The sequence below is a fragment of the Triturus cristatus genome, chromosome 7 (assembly GCF_964204655.1).
Source record: "Triturus cristatus chromosome 7, aTriCri1.1, whole genome shotgun sequence".
Taxonomy (NCBI): Eukaryota; Metazoa; Chordata; class Amphibia; order Caudata; family Salamandridae; genus Triturus; species Triturus cristatus.
This window is the reverse complement of record NC_140590.1, coordinates 970,665,687-970,680,168: the sequence shown is the minus strand read 5'-3', so window position 1 is coordinate 970,680,168 and position 14,482 is coordinate 970,665,687.

Below are 14,482 nucleotides of genomic sequence, written 5' to 3'. Positions count from 1 at the left end.
TTTATTTTATGAAACCACTGAATTCTCAAATCCCAATGGTAGCCAGATTCATTAAATGTAATTAAATTCAATATCATTTATTAGGGTTTGAAACATTAGATGAACCAAATCATAAAAAACGTAAATGAGTTAAATCATCATTTTAAAAGAAATTATCTCATTCTGGTTCTCAGTACCATCATTTATCTTTATTTCTCAAATTTTCACCTCGTAAATGCATAAACTGTTGCAGTATTTCAATTAGAGAAAACAATTAATTCCATATTAGGTAGTGTTCTTGAGCTTCTCAAGTTGCATTTCATAATGATCACAAAAGCATAGTAACGTTTACAAACTATATTTTTAGAACCATCAGTTAGAAATGTAAAAGGAAAGCTAAAGCAATGGTTTTGTATTCTAAAAATAAATTATTTAAAAACTTTTATGTAGCATCAATTATATGTGGGCAGATTAAGCTTCAGAAGCGATTTACAAAATTGCCAGATTATGTTTCTTCTGATGGGTTTTCCCCTGACCGTTAGTAGTGGGAGCTCTGTGAAAGAAAATAACGGGGCATATTCTCAAGGACCTATCGCCGAGTTATCGTCACTTTAGTGCAGCTAAAGTAGCGAAAGAATTATTGCCCCATTCTCAAGCTAGTGCAAACTGCCAATATTGCCAGTTTTCCAGCGATAGCTTCTGCAAAAAACATCGCCACAGATGAGAGTGACAACTAACGCTAATGAGATGCAGAGTAGGTGTTCCCGTGCAAAAAACACGAAAAACACCACTTCGCGATATTTTCAACGACCAGCCAGATCTGTGATGCGATCTAAAAACAGGTGATAAGGCGCGTTAGCAGCAGGGAATGAACACCTGCTTTTTACTGGTGTTAAGCAGGATGACAATCTGCAGTATGAAAGGGAGCTCAGCCCAGAGCCACATCGGCAGACCAACACATGTCATGGAGCTACTGATCATGCAGCTTGGAGTCCCAAAAGGGCCCACAACACCCACTGCCACCACCCCCATAACCCCCCCCGGGCCCCACCCCCCCAAGACCACCCGCCCGGACTACCACGAGGCAGCGCAGAATAAGACAGCGGTCCTTCTGAAAATGCACCAGCCTCAGAGACTTAACGCCAGAAAAAGTCATTGCCCACTACAGGCTCAAAAGGACAACCATCCTCCCCATCCTGACCCACATTGCCCACAGGCTGACGGTACCAATACAGCGGACAACCAACATCCCTCCGCAGACACAGCTGCTGGCTGTGCTGCACCTGTGGGCCTCTGGTACCTTCCAACCAACAACCGCCAGAGTTGGAGGAGTCTCACAGCCAGCTCTATCAAAGTTCATCACAACTGTCTTGGATGCCATCATCAGCTTGGTACCCCGGCACCTTCACTTCCCCCACACTGCGCAGGAACAGCTGGAGACCAAGCAAGGCATCTACGCCATAGCTGGCTTCCCACACGTGTTTGGGGCAATTGACTGCACACATGTCCTACTTGTGTCGCCTGCAGACACTGCACACAATTTAGCGCATCAGAAAGCACACTCATTCCATAAATGTGCAGGCAATAGTGGACCACCGGGGACTCTTCACCAACTTCGTCGCCAACTACCCAGGCAGTGTGGATGATTCCAACATCTTCCAACAGTCCACCATCAACCAGCGCTTCGAGGATGGCACCTACGGAAATGCACTGCTCGTTGGTAATTACTAAATGAACACACCACACACCTCAACTCCACAACCATGCAACTCACAACTGTGGGAATGCACACTTTACAACATCACATACAACATGCCAAACAACAGGCCCACCTACCAGACACGACAACACAAGGAACTGTGGTAACAGGGGTCAGCCATGTAGACCATCCACGTCATGGCACCTCTGCCACACAATAGCAGGATGTGGTGAGAGGTGGGAACCAAGTATGTGCAAAGGAGGCAAGTGACCCATGAATCAGAATGAATACAATGCTAAGTGAGGCGGTGATGTGCTGGACAGACTCAAGTATGCAGAGCACAGACATGTCCATGTGGACATATTCTGCTGGTGTATGTGGTGTCGTAGACAGTGGACGCAACCGTGTTACCTCAGGCAGTGGGGTAGACCTTGGACATGTAGCTATGTTGCCCCCCCCTGTCAGCGTAAGCGGAGTGGGCATGCCCAGGGTAGGAGTAGAAATTATTAGCCCGGGGCTCAGGGCGTGGTCACTTCTGGGATGGCGTCCAAAGCAACTACTGTGTGTGTCTCTGTGTCCGCAATATCCTCACCATAGGCCTACACACACGTGGCTGACCACCTTCAACGGCCAATATCACACTGTCGCTGTCAGGCTTGTGGACATGCGCAGACAGTTATGACAATGGTGTGCCTTAGGAGTGCAAGTGATGCAACCACGCAGTGTGCACAAGTAAGTAGGCTCGGGGGACTGAGGATCAGCTATGAGGCAACGTAATACACATGGATGCTGCTCATTTGCCACATGCAAGACATGTCAAACATGAATCCCAAAGTCCCACACATCAGACACCAATATACTAATAGGCCTGCCAACACAGAATGCTGAACCAACGACTGACACATCTCTCTCCCCTGTCACAGGTGATCAAGAATATGCACTCTGCCCGTGAATGATGACACCCCTCCGAGCCCCAAACACCCAGGCCCAGAGGCAGTACAGTGTGGCCCACAAACGCACCAGGGGCATTGTGGAGCGCTCATTTGGTGTGTTGAAGTCACGTTTCAGGTGCCTGAACTTCACAGGTGGAAGACTCCTTTACAGCCCGCAAATAGTGTGCAAGATGATCATTGCATGTTGTGTGTTGCACAACATATGTGTACGCACCAATGCCCCATGGATCCATGTGCCAGATGCACCAGACAATGATGATGAGGATGAGACAGGTGGACCACACCCCTGTGCAGTTGCAGCAGGAATAGCTTGAAGGAACATTATCATTAACAATTTCTTCACATCAACACGTCACATTGGGACTGTCTTTAGCAATCATGGGACAGGACAAAATGACCACAGGCACAGCATGTGCATATAAATTCATTCCAAAACACATTCCCTGTGTGCATGTCACTCCTCTGCATTGGCACACCACTCTGACAAGTGTAAGTGCAACATTTAGTGCTGACATTTTCACCAATGGCAATTAGATGGTGGCAGTGTCACCTCCGTTATGGGGATCCTGTTTTCCTGCGGACTGAACCACGTCTTCCTCTTCTTCTCCTTGCCCTTCCCTGACCTCGGGGTTGCAGACTGGTCCTCCGTGGGGCTTGTGAGGTTCTGGTTGTCCTCTGTACTAACTCCGGCTACCTCCATTGTGCTTCGCAGTTGTTTTGGTTTTGTTTGTGTTTTTTGTTGCCGCTTTTATACATATTTTTGCAGCCTGACTTGTGGGCATGCAGGCGTGGTGCTGCTTAACGCTGACTTTTTTATCGCATTTGGGCCCAACGCAACTTTTTTCGCTTTGGGGTTTGGATTTGTATCGCAGTCCTGGTGATGTTGTTGCGGACATTTTATGCGTTATGGGGACACTATCGCATGGTACCGCGGTGTTGAGAATGTGACGTTGTCACTGAGCTATTTTCCCGCGATAGACGGCGATATGTGAAATTGCGTTAACATATTTTGGCGATGATATCGCACATTCTGGAGAATATCCCCCAAAATGTATTACTGCCTGATTGTTTAAGATGGTAGTTACGTTAGGAATCCCTGCTGAACCCACACCATGGATTACTATGGTACTTTTGCCTATGCATGTACACACTGACTGCTTTGCGACCTGACCTGAGTTTTAAGCTAAAACTGTCACAGCGTAAAACCATAATTTGCAAGGAGTTGAAAAGGTTTAATTTTGCTATTTCTTGCAAACGGTTGCTAATATAGGTCCCTCACATGGAGGCACGTGAGGGGCAGTAGCCCATCGTAAAATCACCTCCCTCATTAATTAAAATTAGTTTTCCAGCTACCAGCGAGTATCTACCAGCGTATGACTGGTGGTCTCCAAGGCACAACAGAGCTCCATCCATGCATTCACATTAACTGACTAGCAACATTTTTTAGGCAGTACCTAACCCTTAAAGGGACTTATGTCAGCTTTCTTAATGCCTGCAGCTGGTATTCAAAAATTGAAAGTTGTCCCTTGAGGGCAGCTTTTACTTTGTGAAAGGTAACCGTTTGATTTTAAGAGGTCTGTATTCCAGCACTAGTTTCACGATTGTGGTTTCGACTTGTAAGGGGAAGGGGTCTACCCTCTTCATGCACTCTCCTGATTCAGGTTCAGTCATAAGGGCATTTTGGAATTCAGAAAGTCATTTTCGACTCGCAATGTGGCAACTGCACAATGCAACTTGCCTTTTTGCCGGCTCAAGGCCTGTGATTTTAGGAATTCAGGTCCTTATTTATGAGGCCTTGCAACACTTTTACTCTGCCGTTGCATCACTTTTTGCGATGCTCCGGCAGCCTAAAAAATGCACAACGTTGCTCCAAATTTACAAAGTGATACATCTAAGCAGATGCGTCACTTTGCAAGGCCCTGCGCTACATTATACCTGTGTCAGTTATAATATATGCAGGGTGGGCGTTCCCTCGCAAAAAGCCTCGTAGAAGTGGTGCAGTGAAATCTATCAGATTTCCCTGCACCACTTCTAGGACACCACTGCATCAAAACCTCACACCTGCCTCACAAAGGACACATTGCAGGAGTTGCTTCTGTTTTCAGACACACCCCAGCACTTTTGCGCCTACATATTACTGACGTATCTGTAACTCGTTGCGACTTGGAGCACCATACATTAAATACGGCGCATCCATCATGTCGCAAGGAGGGCGTAGTGAAAACTGTTGCATCGCTGTTTTCACGCAGTCATGTGACAGTTTTCATAAATGAGGCCCTATAAGCTGTGTGACTGGCCAAATGCTTAGTACACAAGGTCCTAAGTTATTAAACTATATAGCCCAAAGTGATGTTTCACATAAAAGAAGTTGACCACACACCTGTCAGTTTTTGTAGACAGACCATGTATTGAGAGTAAGGTGCTTCTGTCAACACAAATACATTTCCAATTTCGCTAGCTCAATCCTGTTATCTCGTACTCTATGATTGTGTAGTCAGTATAGTGGAAAATAAATAGGATTGTGGAAATTTAGTTTGCAACTGAACATTATCTGCGCCATCTTGTCTCTCCCCAGCGCGACACACAGGAAAGCGCACGGCAGCCATTTTTAGGCACCCTGGTCTCTCCCTGCTCATTGCCGATCGCCAGCGCGTCCCCCTGGCGCTGCGAGCATTCCCCCGCGCGCCGGCCACCCCCGCTCTCTCATACACAGGCCATAAACCCTCTCCTTCTGCGCGACCCTGCCATGGAACCACCTCCCACGCCTGACCGACATCCCATACATGGTCATGCATCTCTTTGATAACCCCCTTCCTCTGCGCTCAATTGTCCGAACCGATCCCAGGCCATCACCTAGCCCTGCGGATGCAATTTATTGCCCCTACTGTAAGGGAAACACCCCACATCAAAGGGATTACAATAGATCAAGCCCCCCCCACCCCCTGAGACCCGACTGGTCACACACACCCCCGGGAATTGGCAGAATGTCCAGCTGTGTGATAACCATCTCCTACTGTGGGTGGGGTTGGGACTTCCACTGTAGATATGTGTGGGAACGAGCTTGAAGTAGGGATTCTGAGGATGTTCTTTCATGTATCAAAGCGATCTCAAAAATGTGCCATGTATGATAAACCTGCAATAAAGTCATAAACCTGTGTATAAGAGGCCAGGCCTCAGAGATGCAGTTAGAGCACCTCATGACGATACCTTGCTGTCTGACCTGATGTGTTCTCCTCCGGAGAGAATAAAAACCTTGTTTCCTGCCTTCCAGTCTCCGGCGCCTGCCTCTTTGTTGGTTTAGCATTGAATGGTATAAGAGGCGATTACCACCGGGCAATACTTGAAAGGTTACCGACTACGACTGCCGCTACCATTTAACAATTGGCGTCCCAAGCGTGGGGCCCATCAGCGACACGTGGATCCAGTGGGAGAGGTCCCAACGACAGAGTGAACGACTGCAACGATCGGGAGAGCTCCTGCCCGATAGACCCTCGTCTGGCAGCCGATCATCCGAACTTCACTGGTTCCGAGCAGACCTCTCTCGAGTGATCTACGGTCCTGACTGGGAACCATCAGGAGTGCCGCGGCAAATACGGAGAGTAGAGGACGATCGGGCGCTGGAGGCGGAAGACGAGAAACTGTCCACGCGGTCCGGGTAAGGTCGTGAAACACGACAAATTGCGAAACGATTGATTGTTGATTGAAATACTAGTATTTGCTAATTGATTGTTCTCTTTGAGATATTCGCTGTCTACAAACGGGGAGGAGTAGAAATACTCTCTCTTCCTTTGCAGATAGTGAAGGGTAGATAACGCAGACTTTTGTCCCCATTGTAACCCGTCATGCCTATTTTTATCTCCCCACTGATTGATTGTCCGAATATTGATTGTCTCGAAGGATAGTGCTCTTTGAGATATTCTCTGTTTGCAAATAACGTAGAATAGAAATATTCTGTCTATTCTTTGCAAATAGTGAAGGGTAGGTAACGCAGACTTTTGTCCCCATTGTAACCCGTCGTGCCTATCTCTTTCTCACCATTGATTGATTGATTGTCCGAACACTAGTTGTTCGATATTGGTTCTTTGGAGGTATTGTCTGCTTACAAATAACGTGGAATAGAGATATTCTGTCTAGTCTTTGCAAGCAGTGAAAAGATAGGTAGTGCTGACTTTTGTCCCCGTTGTAACCCGTTATGCCTATCTTCTCCCCACTGATTGGTAGTTGGTTCTGCCCGGACCGCTTATTAGAGGTGAACCATCCGGCTCCACTGGAGGGCACCCCTAATAAGGACATGTTCACTAAATATGGACTAGTCGCCGTAGCTTACAGCAAATTAGGGCATAGAGATCGCTATATAGAAACAAGAATAATCAAGCAAGACCAGTAGACCGATAACGGGATCCTTTTGACCCCGCAAAAATAAGAAACGTTAGGAAATAGCCCTCTTGCGAGGAATATGAAACCAAGGGAAGGAGCCAAGCTCACGGTCGAAGTAGCCACGAGGTAGCTCGACTCCGTCGCTCTCGCTGTCTAAACATGTCTGCCCTACTGCCCACCCCGCCCAGTAAACATGACAAAATCCTGCACAAACGGAAGCCTGCTGATACCCACCATCGACGTCACCGAACTGGGCTAGATCGCGCACAATTGGGCTATGCCATTTTTCCGATTACGTAGTAACATCCTTGTGCTCGTTACCAGATTGCAAATATGTACAAACACTCCAACAAAGTAGTATAGTTATAACATTTTAATAACTTATAGGTATAACAAACACGCCAACAGGGTAAACACATTAAAACACGTTTTTAAACAACTATTTACATGACAGTCCTCGCCCCTCCTTCTTCGAAATAGCAACATTGACCTGCTTTGGGCGGTCCTTTTAGTCGGCTTTGGGCTATAAAAGCCATGCAAAAATCCATCGACATCATTGGCGGACGATTGTGCGAATAGGCCGATGGCTACACGCAGCGCCGAGGCTCTGGCAGCGCCAAGGTGGAGTCCACCACGTTGTACTGGCCTTCCCATTCCCCGCTTTGACCGGCAGCGAAAGGTGCCCTGGCAGGGGGGAAGCGACGCGGACGGGCCTCCCCGCCTCCCCAGGTGGAGGCTCGCCAGCAGAGAGGGCACCCCTGCCGTTTCACTCGCCGGCCAGCTGAGTTGCACCCTGCCATTTCACTCGCTGGCCAGCTGAGTTACGCCCTGCCATTTCACTCGCCGGCCAGCTGAATTGCACCCTGCCATTTCTTTCGCCGGCCAGCTGAGTTGCACCCAGCCGTTTCGCTCGCCGTCCAGATGAGTGGGCGCCCCTGCACTCACCGACCAGCTGCAGCAGGACAGCCATTCAAGTCTTGCCTGCCGGGTAACCACTCAGGCGCGGATCCACTAAGATTGCCATTAGCGTTTCACTCAAGAAATGGGCCCCCGCAGCCGAGTGATCGGGGGACCCACCCCGGTGGCTGTAACGAAGAGCTGCTGCTGCTGCTGCCTCTGGACTCTGGCTGTCGGTTCTTCAGATCCAGGCCTGGTCCACCGATAGGCGGCCCTGGACTCGGAAGCTTGTCTGCTCGGGCGTGGGCCCCACCCTTGAAAAACACCCTCTCAGCTTTGCAGATTCTGCGGGAGTCATTGGCATTCGACTCCCGTGGGCTTCCGGTGGGGGCAACCGCCGCTATTTGCTTGCTTATTCCACATTAACTTGTCTTTGCCCCGGGCGGCAGCCATCTTGCCTACGTTTGGTGCCGTAAAAGAAAGACTGATTCAAGGCGTCGGCGGAAGAACCCGCCTGCTGCCCCGCCCCAAGAACGGACCGCGGCATTGCTACAAGATCGCGGTGACGCCATGCTGACGCAAGCTGACGCTAACGAAAGTTCTCGAACTACCGAAAGGGATTCTGGTCCGGCAGCTAGTTAGTGCGAAGACTTAGACTGTGCACTGGACACCCGACCTCGCCCCAAAATGGCGCCGAGACGCCTCTCACACCGTGGCCGGCCTGAACGGTTGTAGGCCCGTATTTGTATACTGACATTGTTTTTAATAAAGGGCTTCTTAAAGGAATTACGGAATCAGTGTCATGACAAATCATCTAGGTTGATAAAGGTTTTTGAATAAATGATTGTTACTCCCAAGCAATAGAAAGCAGATAATGCAGACCCCATTTGCCTGAATCTTTTTGATTAACAGAATTTGTACCCGTCACACCTGTCTTTTTCCAAGAGTTGTCAGAAAATGGTCGACTATAGCTTAAGGTATATGCCGAATGCAAGGTATGGTATCTTGCACCATAATATACGACCGATCGAGAAATACATGTACGACCAGGAAACCCGAATTTAGGAGATGAATGAAATAGAGCATCTTTGTATGTCGGAAGAAAAACATAATAGGTCTGTGGTATTACCCACTCCTGCGGCTAGCCTGGTACGTGGTAAGTAGAACTTTTTCGTGTCTACGCGCGCTAATGTACTTTGAATACTGCACACCCCTCCCCACCCTCTTTTTCCCTCTCTATAGGTCACAACGAAGTTCCGACTGAAGAATGGAGTGGACATGGACCGCACCGTGCTCCATATAGGGAAAAACATAGACAAACGTTGTGGGATAGTGCGCGAAGTGCAGACCACCATTGGGAACATGAAAAACTGTATGGCATGACTGTGCGTGTGTGCTACGATTATACGGTATGAATGTGTATGCATTTCATATACTTGGGTCACTTGAAGAGAATGTCATCGTATAATTGAGGTGCTTGTCTATCGATCAAAGGGAGGGGAGTAAAAGGTCCGACACCCCCCCCCAAAATAAATTACAAAAATACTGAAAATACGCAGCGTGCATAGGAAAGAGGACAGGAAAGGAGAGGTCCCCATACTCTACGTAGCCCTGTGTCTCCGTCTTAAGTTTCTTCGCTTGATGTATGTACTGTCACGCCCTATCCGGTAATTGTGTATACGTGATCACCGACTTTATGTCTTTCCCCCGCTTGTGTTTTCTTACATAGAACTGACCCGTGCTACTCCATGTTGTATGTGCACCAAGTGGCCTATTATCATACGCATGTCTCTCTCTCTCTCGTTTTGTGTCGTACGTATGCCAAATAGCCTACTTGATGCGCACGTCTCTCTCTCTCTCTCTCTCTCTCTCTCTCTCTCTCTCTCTCTCTCTTACTCTCTCTCCCTCCCTCGCTGAAGGCTCTCTTGCCCTCTTTCTTTTTGAATAAATTAACGACACTATACCTCCTCAGTATGTGTACAATTGGCCTAAAACACGGTGGTCTTCGAACAAATTGACAGAAACAAAAACGACCGTACTTTACCACGTTACTACCTCTCCTTTCTGTAAAATGTTGGACTTAACTGGCTGAGAAAGAAAGGACAGGTAAGACGACTGATGTCTCCCAATCTGGCCCTCATTACGGGGACTATATGTCAGTGGTCTTCGTTTTAGAGCTCTAAACGACACCATCTCCACCGCCCAGAATTGCCCCCGCCCAATTGTTCCGAACTAGAATGTCTAAGCACCCGTCCTCCCAGAATCACCCCAGCTCTGTACTAGCCGTCCCAGAGTATTTCGAGCAAAACAACTGATGACCTTGTTCTCTAAAGGTACATCGCCTAAGCTGATGAGGGTTACCTACTGTCTCCAGCAAGAAAAATGTTTAGCTTGTGTCCCTCCCCGAAATAGATGTCTGTGAATCCATGACAGTAGCGCCTCGCACCTTTTTTATTAGCAGTCCTCGGAGGAAAATGTGTATTAACAGAACTTGTGTTAAAATGAACGAGTCTCTACCGGAGAAGCCGGTTCGGATTTTTGATAGACCAGAAAGTTGACAGATGTCAGGCTTCCTGCAATGATTATAGGGCACAGGAATCGACACCTAGCAGGCCAGACGATGAAATTTTGCAGGAACACCCACAGAAACCTGCACCACAGCAATGATTAATAAATTAGTAACACACGCCGACATAAGAGTTAATAGACATCAATCATACAGCGACCGATAAAAGCATTTCCCCAACTACTCGGTGGTTGGGAGAGAGGATGAAGTGTGTAAATGTCTTCCCTGCCAACTCTCTAAGATTTTGTTTCTTGTACTCATTCCAAGATAACCTGCGGCCATCGGAAGAGAGGGGTCGGACGTGACGCACAGCCTGGCTACGGACCATGGAACATCTATGGCATCGACCAAGGGGGAGCCACAAAGCAAAGGGATGCAGGACGAGGCACCATTCACGGCATGGAAAGCAATAGAACGAAAGGCTATCCCGAAGCCCCCTGCTCGCTGACAAACGTGCCTGAAGTCCCAACCCCGTCGGGCCCGATTGATGGGCCCAGTGCTGAAAGATTCTGCTCTCCTTGGTCCGCTTTTTGGTCCGATCCCACTCCACCCCCTCTTCCCCCAGCCTCCCAAAGCACCCCTATTTTTGACATTGACCTTACAAAAGAACAATGAGAAGCGGGTACCCCGTCTCAAGGTACCTACGATAAGGCCAGTCAAGGGACAGGACAGAACAGGACTGTGATCCAAGAGCAAAGGATAATCACACCCTGCAACGCGAAAAATCTGGATTTGAGCTGGACCTTAGCTCCACCGCCGGTGCTCAACAGTGCCAACATAAGAAGAAGAGAGAGCTTACCAGTGATGGCTCACTGCAATAAGACACTGGAAAGAAGAACCCCCCCCCCCCTGACTGTAACTCATGTTGAGTTGTATTCCTCTCCCAACCACTTTTTGATTTGACTACCTCCCAATCAAGTTTCCAAGATCTTTTTATCGGTCGCTTCCAGCTACACACTAAATAAATGAGGAAACATTAGCTTATTATAAATGACAATTGTATAGCATCAACCGTACACATGACTATGCTGTTTAGCTTGATCGACGCGAAGTCTAGGCCTTAAGTAAATGAGTGTAGTTATCCCTTGTTTTACCGAACCGTTTTCAAGTATCGAGTTTGTGTTCAAGCAAGTTTCCCTCCACCTATCTCCGTGTCTGATATATGATGCAGCTAATGAAATTCTGTATACGCTACCTCCTCGACTGTCACGATAACCACCTGTAACTATGTACAATTGTGTCAGATTGCTCCCGCCTGTCCTAAGACTCTGTACTTTTAAAAACAGGAACGCATGAAAACATTTACGATATTATGGCTAAAAGGTTAACGACGGTGAATGTCGGTCAGACAAGCTGGCGAGATATGTTAAAAGGGAGGACTGTGGAAATTTAGTTTGCAACTGAACATTATCTGCGCCATCTTGTCTCTCCCCAGCGCGACACACAGGAAAGCGCACAGCAGCCATTTTTAGGCACCCTGGTCTCTCCCTGCTCATTGCCGATCGCCAGCGCGTCCCCCTGGCGCTGCGAGCATTCCCCCACGCGCCAGCCACCCCTGCTCTCTCATACACAGGCCATAAACCCTCTCCTTCTGCGCGACCCTGCCATGGAACCACCTCCCACGCCTGACCGACATCCCATACATGGTCATGCATCTCTTTGATAACCCCCTTCCTCTGCGCTCAATTGTCCGAACCGATCCCAGGCCATCACCTAGCCCTGCGGATGCAATTTATTGCCCCTACTGTAAGGGAAACACCCCACATCAAAGGGATTACAATAGATCAAGCCCCCCCCCCCACTCCCTGAGACCCGACCGGTCACACACACCCCCGGGAATTGGCGGAATGTCCAGCTGTGTGATAACCATCTCCTACTGTGGGTGGGGTGGGGACTTCCACTGTAGATATGTGTGGGAACGAGCTTGAAGTAGGGATTCTGAGGATGTTCTTTCATGTATCAAAGCGATCTCAAAAATGTGCCATGTATGATAAACCTGCAATAAAGTCATAAACCTGTGTATAAGAGGCCAGGCCTCAGAGATGCAGTTAGAGCACCTCATGACGATACCTTGCTGTCTGACCTGATGTGTTCTCCTCAGAAGAGAATAAAAACCTTGTTTCCTGCCTTCCAGTCTCCGGCGCCTGCCTCTTTGTTGGTTTAGCATCGAATGGTATAAGAGGCGATTACCGCCGGGCAATACTTGAAAGGTTACCGACTACGACTGCCGCTACCATTTAACAGGATTATTATTGCATTCGAATATTTATGTCTTTGATTTTCTCTTCACTTGGGAAATATTTGTTAACCATGCTCTGGAGGTAAGAAATATAAGGAAAGGTTGAAAAAAACTTCCAGTTTTCTCTAGCAAGTGTCGTGAATTTTTCACAAGTGTGATGGAAGTCTTCCCCTTTTTACATTCCCAGAATGGCCCTGAACTTCTGACGTACAGTAGGTATCGATTGGGTTTAAAAATGAATATCTAGATTGTCATTAGTAAGCATCTCCCATATGCCCTTAATCATTCTAACCATCTATATAACGGTACGTAACATCATATAGGGAAGAAAAAACATTGCCAATTGGCAAACGTATACAATAGTTTGGGAACTTTGCCATGTTTTCATCCCTATGTTCATCTCATCACAGATAAGGGTAGCTTAGGTGACTTGTGCCATTTCCTTGGTTTTACAATGTGCAACAGAGAGGTTTGTTACTTCAGAAGCGAAGCATGCTTCCATAGTCAACTTCTTTGTTTGCAAAAAGAAATCTCCTTTAAGCATAAAATAGTTTTTGTTAAGTTAAAAGTTCAATGATAAACTTTATGTGAATAGAAATGTTATCAATTTATCTGATTAAAAGTCTTATTCATTATATTGATAGCTTCATCCAGAGGAATATGTAGTGTCTTGCAAGTTTTATGACGGAACCCTTTTGGCTCCCAGCAGACTCCGAGGAGCTGTGATGTAGGTGTCAGAGCGGAAGGCAACGAAAGCTTGTTTTAGAATGTTGGGTTTCACGGATGAGATGCCCAAACCAAGTAACAGTGATCCACCAGCGGTGTCATTAAGTTCCACACTGGGCTACAACACTGCTGTGTTCCTTAAACCTCCATCAGCTTTCAATACCGCAAAATAGAGACATTTGATGATTTAATTGATGCACTTTAAGAGGCTTATAACAAAAAGATTATCAAGTATCTAAAAAATCTTGCTGGTGATGGTGGGAAAGCATTCATAAAGAAAATGCTGTAAACTGACAAAGAAATTACACACTGTCAAATTAAAGAAATGCTGAATTTCAAATTTAATCCAGTACAAAATATTTATTATGCAAAATACATTTTCAGTCAAGCACGCCAAAACGTTGGTGAAACCATTGATGACTTTGTGGAGAGACTCTATACACTCATTAAACACCGTAAGTTCAATGAGTTTAATGATGAAGAAGCTATGCATTTTAGAGTTATTGATGGATGCTTGTCAGATTGATTCAGAAAAAAATGCTGAGAGAAACTCTTAGTAAGGAGCGAGTGTTGATCGCTGACAGAGCTCAGGAGCATGCTGAAAGACAATCTGCAGACATGGAGGCCGGAGATGCCCAGAGAAAATCATTCATACAAGATTTTGCTTCTATGAGTGCTCCATCACAAGAGTTAACAAAGAAAAATGGTTGGCCAGATGACTTGTCCTGATGAGACCCACTGATTATCATAACATAACGTGTTTGTTTGTAAAGCGCATGTTCACCCAGAAGGGTATCTGGGCGCTGAATAACAGATGTTTATTATTACCCAACTCAATGGTACTCATTTTATCGACCTCAGAAGGATAAAAGGCTGAGTGGACCCACTGGGATTTGAACCTGTGACCATAAAATCGAACACAGGCCCCTACAGTGGAGGCATTAGTCCACTAAACCACAAGTGGCAGATTGGACATTGGGTCGAAACATAAACATAAATCCCTTGGTTTCACATGATTGTCTCACTAAAGGAATATCTGTGAACTA